The 12,353-nt window shown below is 43.9% G+C and overlaps 1 pseudogene; it reads right to left on the bottom strand.

The window, feature by feature from the left end:
- Window positions 1–7,678: 7,678 nt before the first annotated feature.
- On the bottom strand, window positions 7,679–10,203 carry LOC118635305 (annotated as a pseudogene).
- Window positions 10,204–12,353: the final 2,150 nt, after the last annotated feature.

The raw sequence follows: 12,353 nt of genomic DNA, 5'->3' as shown, positions 1-12,353 counted from the left end.
AAACCCTATATATATATGTGTGTGTGTGTGTGTGTGTGTGTGTGTGTGTGTGTATATATATATATATGTTTTTTATATACATGCATACCTACGATAAAGTTTAATTTATAAATTAGGCACAGTAAGAGATTAACATCAATAACTAGTAATAAAACAGAATGATTATAACCACATACTACAATACAAGTTATGTAAAATTTTTAAATGGGCAAAAGATTCAAATAGACACTTCACCAAAGAAGAGACGCAGGTAGCAAATAAGTACACAAAATAACATTCAATATGATTAGTCATTAGGAAAATGCAAAGTCAAACTACAATGAGATAAAATGCACATCTATTAGAATCACCAAAATTAGAAACATAATCTTATTCAACTGTTAGTGAGAATGCGGAGCAACTAAAACGTTTATGCCCTGCTGATGGGAATTCAAAATGGTACAGCCACTTTGGAAACAGTTTGGCAGCTTTTTAAAAACATGATGTTAGAATTTTAAAAATAAATAAATAAAGTTAGGGCCCTGGCCAGTGTTTCTCAGTGGTTAGAGCACCAGACTGAGTACTGAAGAATTTTTGGTTTGAGTCCTGATCAAGGGCATGTATCTGGGTTGCAGGTTCTATCCCCAGCCCAGGTTGTGGCACATGTGGGAGGCAACCAATCAGTGTGTCTCTTTCACATTGATGTTTGGCTCTCTCTCTCTCTGAACACCCCCCTCCCTTTCAAATCTCTCTATAATTCAAATGGGAAAAAAATCCTCAGGTGAGGATGAACAAATATACATAAATAAATAAAATAAAAATTAAAAATTACAGTATATCCATACAATGGAATATCATTTGGCAATAAAAAGAAGTGAACTAAAACAGATGAATCTCAAAAGCATTATGCTAGATAAAAGAAGTCAATAAAAAATAAATAATAGTCAAACCCCAAAGCCTATATATATATATATATATATATATATATATATATATACTATGATTCCATTTATATAACATTCTGGAAAAGGCAAAACTACAGGAATTTAAAATAGATCTGTAATTGCCAAAGTTTGGGTATAAGGGCAAGGGATTGACTGCAAAGGAGCACAAGAGAACTTTTTAAGGTAATGAGAATATTTCATGCCTTGATTGTGTTGGTGGAGACACAACAGTAGACATTGTTGGAACTCATTGAACTGTACTTTAGGAAGGAGAATTTTACTGTATAAAAATTATACCTTAATAAGCTTGACTTAAAAACCATGAATCATATTAGTAAGCCTGTGTTAGAAAAGGTAGTTATTAGGCTTGCCTTCTTTAGCTTGTCTTCTACACTGAAGGTGTGATTGGTTGGAAGAGAGCATCTAACATTCAGGAAGTATTACCATGGATAGCTAGTTATTAATCAAGGAAAGGAGGCAAAGGAAATCAGACACTGTTGAATATGGCCAGCTGGGAAGCAGAGGCCTGCTTATTTCACTAGGAAATTACTAGCTTTACACTCCCTGCCCAGGGAACCACCAGTCTATTTCCCACAGATTACTGGGGGAAGGAATAGAACAAAAGGGGGAGGTAAACAAAAGTGCAATAGAAGTCAAAATGGTGGAAGGGGAGGTGCTTGACCATAGAGGCTTGTCAGTCTAACCTGGAAAAGGAATCATTGGCTAGGGATGCACCAATCAGAAGGCCTCAAAAGCTTCAGAAGTTGATTGGTTATTTTGAAAAAACTCCTAGTTAAAACTTTTGAGAAACAAAGAGCTCTCCCTTTCACTCATCTTGTAATGCACTCCCCTGTTCTTTCACACACTCTCTTGCCCAAGAGCAGAGGACCACACAGGTTTAGCAACAACCTGCGCCCACAGACCATGAGGGCTCCGAAGGACTAAGCTTAAATATGAAACAAACTCTGGACACTGGCCTATGTTTTGTTCTTGATGAAGACAAGGATGGACTTTTTCTATGTCAAATGAACCAATGGGACATTGGGAACCCAGGAGGGAAACTCCTTTAATTTTCTATCACTAATAAATTATCTTGCCACACCACAAGCTCCCCTGTCTGGGTCTATAAGATTCTTTTGTTGCGATCCCTTGGAAGAGCGTGATTTCAAATGACAACAGAAGGACCTTCATCCTTGCCCTAGTTTGCCTTTTGGGAAGTTTGCCTTTTGAGTAACCGTTGGGCAAATATGCTTTATGGGAAAATGGGGGAAAGACAGTAGTTTAGAGCTCAGGTTTTTAAATCAAACCAATATGGGTTCAAATCCTAACTTTGCTATTTGGGATGTTGGACAGGGGGAAATTTTTCCTCTCTTACCCTCCTTGGTTCATTTGGCTGGGCTAATAATTAAGTTGACACAAGACAGATTAACAGGAGAGAAAAAAAATTCCAATATACAGAGGTCTCATGGAAATGGGACCTAAGGAAATGCCCAAAGCAGGCAGCTTTTATACTACTAGAGACAAAAAAAATATATTTGTCAGGAATTAACAAGACAAGGAGACTTAGGCTTGGGTACTTAATCAGTGAAGAATTTAAGCAAAGTTTGGCTTAAGAGAGTAAATTAGTAAAGAATTAACAAGACTTGTTTGTATAGGCTTCTGAGTCCTGAATTCCCTATCTCTGGCAATGAGGATGTTTCTTTAACTCTCCTTTAACTCCTGGTGCAGGGAGGGTATCTTTTACATGGGAGATTTATTTCCTGCTTTTAGGGTGACAGAGAGAAGAGAGACAGAGGGTTCTTCTTGTACCAGCTATTTTTTAAGGAATTTTAATTCAATATAATTAATATGCCACTTTGGCATATTTGGACAGCTGTCCTGAGCCTCATCACCAAGTTGTGTGACCTTGGGTAACATACTTTATGTCTGAGCCTCAGTTTCTTTATTTCTAAGACAGGAACAATAGTACCCAGTTATCTCCCAGGGTACCTGAGCAAACATAAGTGAAAGTATGTATTATAGTGATAGGACACCAACATACAAAGTAATGTATGTGAAAGTGCTTTGTAAATAATAACCAATCTTATTCCTAAATAAAAAGATGATGTGGGGTAGAAGAGCAGTCTGGCTGGTAGGAAAGATTCGTGGGAGGCATTTGTGCCTCCCACCTGCAACCACATTCAACTCTTCTCTCCAGTTGTGGCGGTATGCATTCAGTGGGTGACCTACATTCTGGAATTTCCAGGACAGCCACAGTTCTAGTACATCCCCTCAGGGCACCACATGTCAGAGTTGGGAAAATAAAGGGGTTAAAGGAGGCATTCCTGGCCTCACCTTCCCCCACCCTCTTCATTTCTCTTCTTTCTTTCCTTCCCCATCACTGGGGATTAGCTTAGACTTCTTTCACATAAAATCAAACAGAACTAGGAAGGTAAATATCCTGGGTGGGAAAAAAAAATAGAAAACAAAACCCCACCACCTTGGTATAATACATTTGAATGATGAATAGAAATGGTTGAGCGATCACTGCTGTTCCAGTCAACTGTGACACCCTCCCACAATCCCTTCTGGTCTTTCTCATCCTCTCTCCTCCCCTCCTTTCTCCAGAGGTGGCTAAGGTTGAAAAACATTTGCCTCCCAACTGAACAACTGGGACTAAGAAGAAGACAAATGAATTTAGCAGCAAGTGCAAGCGTGTGTTTTTCAGCAACCTCCCCTCCCCCTTTTTAAATAATGAACAATCTGGCTTATTACTACTCCCATAGGTATGCAAAACAGCTTCATTTGAAATCCCTGTTGTTGAATGTACTTAGTGGCACAATCATGTTGCCGCCCCCTGTTTTGCATAAGAAACCACTGTTTCCAAGATAAGAATCTTTTCATTTAGCTATCAAGAGCTCATCCTTTTTCCTGTGTATTGTGGCTCTCACTCCTTTGAGTCAATACCCAAACAATGACTGCTTACGTTAGCTTGGGCACCCTCATGCACAAGCCCCAGAAGAGAGAAGGCTGCAGCCTCTGGAAGCCTGCCTAGGCAGGCAACCCAAGCTCTTTTCAGGCCTCAGATGTCAAGAGAGCAAAATATAAGAAGATCCAAGACCTCTGAAAATCTTCCACTGGCTTTAAAACAGACCCTGGGAAAGAAACCCTGAATGGCATAGTGTGTGTGGCAGGGGGCAGACCAGCAGTGCCCTAGGATCATGAACTTAAACTGGAAAATCTAAGGACAGGAAGTGAGGAATCCACAAATGTGCAAAGCTGCTCAACTACTATTCTTCTGTCCCTGATCCTTAGACTGCATCCTGTCTCTGCCTTTTAGTTTAGAACAACAGACCCACAACAGAAACCACACAATAGTGCTACACTCCACTTAAAAACTGGAAGTGAACTCAGGTTCTTTGGAATCCAAACCCTTTCTTTCTTCTGCAGGTTGGTAATTCAAGGCCCAGAGAAGGGAAGAAACTTGCCTTCTAACATGTAGATAGTGGAAGAGGTGGGTGCTAAAACTCCAATCTCATGCTGTTTATTCTATCACACATGGCTGCTTCTGGAGAGAATTGATAACATTTGTATACAAGGCACTGAGGAAAAAATGCAAGATAGAAGATTAAATGAGATGGCAGTAAACTACAAAGCCTATACAAACACTAAGGGTTTTATTGTTAACTTCCTTGCTTGTAGAAATATTCAAAAGAGCCAATAGAATAGGAAAATTTAACCTTTACCAATGAAAAATAATTCTGCAGAAGGCAGTGAGTTTCCAGGCAAAATGTATGTAGTCAATTTACCTGAAAGAATAAGACTACATAGCTGCATCAACTCATTATTTCCCTTTGGGGAGAGGAAATACTGCAAAAAAAGGAGGCTTAATCAAACCATAGATAACTAACATGTATCCAGAAGGAGGCCAGGTGCACTGAGGCCCACAAGCACTGGGGAAGACAAAGACCATGCCTTTAGAGAGGTTACAAGCTAGTTGATAGGATATTTTGTCTCAGAAAACTGATCATAAATCCCTTCAGGGCAAAGCCCATGTATCCTTGGTAATGTCTAGCACAGAAGAGCTCACAGTAGAAATCTAATCGATCCAGGCTGCTTGATTGGTTGACTAAGACAAGACCTCCCGCACTGAGTCCGAAGTGTTCCCAGCATTGTTTTTACTTCCTGTTTGGTGCAGAGAAACCTTTATTACATTTCAAACAAATAGATCCCCTGAGACTCTGAGAAAGCTCCAGTGATTCCCAGTGTGTTTAGCCCTCTGTGGGCTAATAAGGATGAATAAGTGGAGCACAGAGAATTTTTAAGACATTGAAAATCCTCTTTGCAATATTATAATGATTGATACATGTCCCTATACACTTGCCCAAACCTATAGAATGTTAACATCAAGGATTCTGAGTGATGATGTGTCAGTATAAGCTCATCGATTGTAACAAATGTACCACTCTGGGGGAGGATATTGATAAAGGGGAAGGCTATGCATGTGTGAGGGCAGGTACCTTCCTTTTAATTTTATTGTAATCCTAAAACTTCTCTAAAAAATAAAGTCTATTAAAAACAGACAAGACAGGACAAGAACCACTGGGATAGATAAATATTTCTAGTTATAGTATTTCATGATTCTGTTGGGGAGGAAGAAATATTTCCTTCAACGTTATTTTGGCTGGTCAAGTTATATGAGATAAATTAACAAGAGACAATGACAAAATTTAATTATATAAGTATGCGCAAGAACCCCACATACATGATAAAATCACATCCTATTGTGGCAGAAATTTGGTCAGTGGGAAGAGACTACACACACTCAGAGAATTAGAAAAAAATTATTTAATGTGCATCTGTGCTGTCCCAGCAGAATCACCTCGAAAGGCTGAGTCCCAAGCCCAGGTTCTAGCCACCTTTTATACATGATAAGCCTCCAGGCATTTGGGGTCTTTCTAGTTCTGCTGTAGTTTAGGTAGTTGATAGTAATGGGATTATAAAAGGCAGGAGTGGGGTCTCTGCACTGACTAAGGAAATTGTCTGCAGAAGGCTTGCCTTCTCATTCTCATGCTGCTCCTAGCAGATTTAGAAAACATCTTGGACAGGGAGTTCCCTTAGTGCTGTGTGAAAAGAGGGGCCATGATCTCTCTGACTGCTTCCTGCTGAAATAGGGGAGTTGAAGGGGAGGGATGCAGCAAATAGAGTTCTTCACCACCTACAAGAAAGTAGTTGGGGGTCCTTATTTGAACCTAAGAAAAAGAAAATGAAATGGGTTGGTATGTTGAGAATACAAGGGCAAAACAGGAACACTATAAAAAGCATTAAGAGAGGACCAGTTAATGGGAGTACCCAAGATGTCTAGTATTTGTTTCTTTAACTGCTGGGCCATGTCTCTGTTTCTGACTGATTAACATAAAAAAAAAAAAAAAAAAAAAAACATTCCTTACTTAAGAAGAGGCATATTCTTCCCTTTTCAGCAGTCAGTAGGCCTGATCCCCTTCTATTTTGTAATACTACTACTGCTAAGGAGTCTGCTTGATCCTGTAAGGCTACTAAGGATACAAAGTCCAGTGCTGGGATCAGCCCAGCAGATGATGACCATCAATTCTACAGGCGGAGTCCTCAGGTGCTTGCTGTAGACCAATCAGCAGGTTTCACTGTCCTCTTAAAGATGACCTGCAGCCCTGGCCAGTTTGGCTCAGCAGTTGGAGTGTCAGCCTGCAAACCAGAGAGTCCCAGGTTCTGTTCTTGCTAGGGGCACGTACCAAAAAAAAAGGATGACCTGCAGAGGATTATTCTGGCTGCTGGTCACTCTCCAGGCAGGTTGGTTGTTGTGTGGCAGGTGAGCTGCCTTCACCCATGAGTGGTGGATCCAGGTCTTCAGACCTGCAACCTTGAGAGCTACGGCAGTAGTTAAACTAAATAGGGCCCTTTCCAGGTTGGTTTGATGGGTTCCCTTTTCCAGTCTTTTACCCAGACTTGGTCCCCTGGTCTGTGGGGGTGTACAGTTATTCCCAGGGAAATGGGTATTCTATCGGTTACCCACTTATGTAGCTCAAAAATGTTTTTTCCTAGTCCTTGTAGTTGTTTGTTGGATTTCCAAATTTCCCGATTCCTTTATATCACCTTTGAATTTGGTCAGTGAGGGAGATCTCTCATATAAGATTTCTAAAAGGGAGAACCCTATCTTTGCCCAAGGTGTACAAGATACTCTCAGGAGAGCTAGGGGCAGTATATTGGTCCAGGGCAGGTTAGTTTCTTGCCATAATTTTGCCATGGTCTGTTAAGGGTCCAATTTGTGTGTTCTACTGTCCCTGAGCTCTGGGGCCAATAGACCATGTAAAAATTCCTTTGGATGCCTGGAGTTTTAGCTACCTGCTATACTATTTCTGCTACGAAGGCTGGGCCATTGTCTGATCCTATAGTCAATAGCATTTCATATCTTGGGATGATGTATCTCAGTGGAGCTTTGGTTACTTCTCTTTCCTTTTTTGTACATGAGGGTAAGCTTCAACCCAGCCTGAGAAAGTACAGATAAAAACCAAGAGATATTTATTTTCTCTACTGGGTCCTATTTCTGAGAAGTCTACCTCTACATCTTCAAAGGATGCTTGGCCACAATCCTGGTGGGAGCATTGGGGCATTGTCTGGTGTTGTTTTGAGCACAGAGGAGACAGTCTTGGAAGACCAAGGCACAGAGGGATGAAAATCAAGTAATTGGGTAGCACTGGCTTAATAATGCTTCTAGGGTATTTTTTCCCAGATGGGTGAGTTCATGTTTTTGTAAGACTAACCAATGAGCTAATTGTTCTGGCACGTAGATTCTGTGGTCTGGGAGGATCCACCATCATTCCTTCATTATATTTCCTTTCTCCTATTGTGCCCTTTCTTCTTCTTGGGCTGCGTGCAGTCCCGGGGGGAGAGAACTGGACACTGCACCCATGGCTCCAAGAGCAGTTGCCCCAGGATCTCCAAGGACCATAGCCAACAGCCTGTGGGATCTTACAGTCCTAGAGCTGATCCAAATGGAAGCAGTGACCACCCATGCAGGCCTGTGAAGGTTAGCTGGCTCTTGCAGTCTGTGTCATAGTCTTTGCCAGCAAAAGTTGCAGGCAGGAGCAGGGGAGCCTTTGGCTTGTCTAAGAGGCAGTGCCCATGGCCATTTTCCAGGAAGTCCGTGATGAAGCAGGCACTGCAAGGGAACCAGAGCTCCTCGGGATCCATATGAGCCATCACAGGAGCCACGGCATGATGAGAGTCACTCTCAGGCCTGTTCAGATTGATACATAGAGCACAGCTCTGAGCCGGGTCACACACAGTGCCCACGTCAGCTATGCCCAGGGTATCACAGGAAGAGACCCCCACACAGGTCCTGATGGGTAAACAGCAAAGTGATCTGGGTCTGAGTCCTCAGGGGTGTTGAGTCCTCACTGCCAGGCACAGAAGCTGTGCAGGGTCTGGGTGGCACTGGGTCCCACCTGGGGCTCTTCCTCTTGTGGCCCTAGAACCACTAGTGAAGTCACCATCAAGCTGACAGTGTAGCAGATGCTTGAATGCTTAAAGGCTTTGGCTGCAGCCGCCATGACTGTGAGCAGGTAGCGCTTCAGCCTTGTGCCATGAAATGCTGCTATCTCGTAATCCGCTATCACCAGGGTCTCCACGAATCTACTCAGGAAAGCAAAGGGCTTGGCTCTTTGGGGACTGTGCCTGGAGTTTCCAGGAGTCTTGAAACTGCACATGGGTGCCCTGGCCACTGTTAGAGCTCTTTCAGCATAGGATGTGAGCCCCTAGGCTCCCCTGCAGAGTTAGGGGTGCCTTCCTCATCCCAGTGCAGAGATTCCACTGACTCTGGATCTCTGTTGATGGTGCCAGTGAGGTAGGTGCCTGGCTCTACTCCACCCAGGAGCTCAGGTACCTGGCCCAGGTACTGCACTGTCAGCCCCTCAACTTGCATGCCTGGGTCTTGCTCCAGCTCTAGCAGCAATGTCTCTCCAAAGGCAGAAAAATGGTAAGCTACCAGTCTCTGCCAAGGTCCAAATTCTTGGGTTAGGACTCCCAGGGATGTCAAGGAGTCCTGAGGCTGGTACCTCCATGAGTTTGGTAAATGCTTTCTCAATTGGGAACCCAGACAAGGGGCACCTATATAAGGGTTTTGCCAGTTCTAAAAATATGGGTATCCATATTCAACAGAACCCTGCTAGTCCCAGGAATTTTTGAATCTGTTGACAGGAAGTGAGAACTGAGATAACGCAGACTGCTTGTTTTATTTTGGACCCTAGCATTCATTTGCCTTGGGTGATCTTGAAACCTAAGTCTGGCTGGTAGTGGCTAGATGGAGAAGACGTTTCTGGTTTTCCTTGATGGCAGTTGGGGCACTCATTATTCCACCTCCTGCATGCCCCCCAATGGGGATTGGGACCACAACCTGAGCAGGTGCCCTGACCAGAAATCAAACTTTTTGGTGCATGGGTTGATGCTGAACCACTGAGCCACATCAGCTAGGGAAGGTCACAGTGGGGAGCAGCAGTCAGGTTGGGCTCCCTATAGCCAGCTACCTGTGCAGCCCCTCCTGGAATGTGGGTTCAGCTGGGACAAGGCAAGGTGTTCAAGCTGGGAGAGACTGAGGCCATCTGGGTACCACATCCTTTATACCCTGGCTTTGTGGAAAGCTCCTCTCTGCAGCCTGGGGTCAGAAGCAAAGTTTTAGAGAGGCTGGGAACCTTCAGATGAGATGGAGAAAACTTGCCCTTTGCCTTGGGAGAGGTGTCTAGTAGCCTGGCTCCTGCAAACCTTCCTCTTCTGTGTCTTTGTCTCTTCCTGCCTCTGTGTCCCACAGCTTTTCTGGCCTCTCTGTCCACCCCCAAACTCTAGTTTCACCTCTGTGCCTTTGTCTGTCTCTCTCTTGCCCTCTCCCATGGCTCTGTGTCTGTGGGTCTCCCTGAGGGTTCCACATCAGGTAAAGCCTCTTGTGCCCATGCTTCTGTGTCTACATGGACAGCTGGCACCTGGCTCTGGAGTCAGTTTTTGGCTTCTGTGACAATCCGCTACAGTCAACCAAGGTGGGGCAGAGTCTGGAAGACTGTTTCCCTCTCTTGTGGGGTCCCCTCAAGGCCCATTCTCTGTTGACCCCTTGTCTCTTGCAGTGGTAATCACATTGCTGTTGGGGGTTTTGGTCCCTGCGTTGCTGACCTGAGACATCTTCCCACTGGCTCCAGCAATCCTGGCTCTTGCAGCACAGTGGCTGGTTGTGGGAGTGAGACAGATGGAGGTGGGCTGTCAGGTAGGTGAGTTTCCCCATCCTTCAGGAGCAGGGCATATGGCAGCGGCAGTGGAGGGGCCTCTTTCAAATCCCCTTTTAATATAAGAAGCTACTTAATTTGCCATAAATTATTTCTTTCACCTTATGCCATGAGGGCCTTACACTGTCCCTGACTAGTAACACAGAATCTGACCCAAGAAGGCCTGATTTGGGCTATTTCCAACCACTGGTCTATGTAGAAAAATTGGTTGGATGGCCGAAGTCTTCGTTGACTACCCTGTACATGGCCTGGACTGTGGGGACATCAAGGGTGCCTTCAGAGGACTATTACACAGCAAAGGTGGGCCATTTTAATTCACAGAGGGTGCATAATTTTCCAGAGATCATTTTGACCCCATAATCTCTTGAGAACCCCTTTATAAAATTCTTTTTTTTTTTATTTCTCACTGGAGGATATTTTTATTGACTGGTTGCCTCCCACATAACCCAACCAGGGCCAGGAACAAACTGCAATCAAGGTACATGCCCTTGGCCAGAATTGAACCCACAACTCTTTGGTCCATGGCCAACACTCTAACCTCTGAGCCAAACCAACCAGGGCTATAAAATTTTTATCATACATTCCAGACAGTGGGTTTAGAGGAACTTCTCCCCATAATAATATTTAAGATAGTTAAGCAAACCTCCCAGTGAACAGTGTCAGAAGGCAAACAGGAGGAAACTCTCATTTCATCCACCTGGCCACTCGCTTCTTGGGGATTTAGGCACCTCTTGGCATTGGCAGGTCAGTAAGAGCCTCTGACTCAGATCAGGTTTGCTGGTGGAGACAAATATCCCCAAAAACCTGATACTGCCCTTAGTCATATGAGGTAGCTAAGGATGTGCAGATTGGGACTCATGCAGGCTCTGTAACAGGCATTGTGGAGCATGGTCACTCACATACACAATCACACAAAATTTAAACTTCCACCCAGGACGTCCAAATCCTGTACAGGGTCTATGCTGCTTGGGAGGTGATCAAGCTCCCCTTCTGCCTTAGAGGTGGGCCTGAACTCAATCCTGTTCCCCAGGGACACTTACTGATCCAGTGTCCTGGCAGGCTTTTCTATCCTCCTCGGAGTTGGGCCTGGCAAGAATCAGGGTTTAATAAAATCCACGGTGGTGTACCTTCCTTTCCATTGCAGGGGCCCAAAAATTAGTGGCTCTTTTCTGCTAGCTTCCGACAACAGTGACTCAAGGGGCCAGTGTGGTTGTCAGCTTCCCAGCCAACACACCAAAATATTGTGGCAGAAATTTGGTGAGCAGGAAGAGATAGACTACATACACTTGGAGGATTAGAAAAGGACTGTTTAATGTGCACCAGTGCTGTGTCAGTGGAGTCACCTCCAAATGCTGGGCCCTGAGCCTAGATTCCAGCCACCTTTTATACATGATAAGCCTCTGGGCATTTGGGGATTTTCTAGTTCCACTGTAGTTTAGGTGGTTGGCAGATGTATGGGAATTACAAAAACCAAGGGCGGGGTCTCTGCACTGCCTAAGGGAATTGTCTGCACCTGGCTTGCCTTCTCAACCCCACATGTGTGAAAGGTTCAAACAGAAAGGTAAATAGAGTATATTTGGCATTCTGAGCTAAAAATGAAGTATGGCACCTTGGGGTTCCAAAGGGGAGGAAGGTCATTGTAGGATTAATACCACTGTAATTAACTAGTTAATAAAAACAGAGAAGGAGCAAAGGAAAGGCCAAACAGTATATTTTCTGCAAAACAATGGAGGAGGGAACCACATAGGGAAGAGAGGTGCATGCCAGTAAAGTTGGAAAGATACTTGCCTGTCAATCGTGCCTGGGGATAGAGATGGTTTTCCAGAATGGGCATGGCCACTTCAAACACACAAAGATTTAAAATATATAATTTCCTGAACTAAAAAGCTCTCCCTCTCTTCTGCTCTCAGGCTCTTGGGACTCTTTTTGTTTGTGGCTCACTTTCTTGGCTCTCTTGCATTTACCTGTATGGCCCATGCAGACCCCACACACAATGGACTAATGGACTGCAGCTAGCCTGATGCTGAACTGGACCCAGCTCCAACATGGAAAGAAAACTCTGGATACTGGCTCTGACTTTAGCTCTACTGAAACCCCAACTACACTTCTTCTATGACTGGACTAAGGAAAACAGGACTTTGAAAAACCT

Source organism: Molossus molossus, unplaced genomic scaffold (assembly GCF_014108415.1).
Source record: "Molossus molossus isolate mMolMol1 unplaced genomic scaffold, mMolMol1.p scaffold_m16_p_2, whole genome shotgun sequence".
NCBI lineage: Eukaryota > Metazoa > Chordata > Mammalia > Chiroptera > Molossidae > Molossus > Molossus molossus.
Note: the sequence above shows the minus strand (reverse complement) of the source record. Positions and strands in the feature narration are given on the sequence as shown.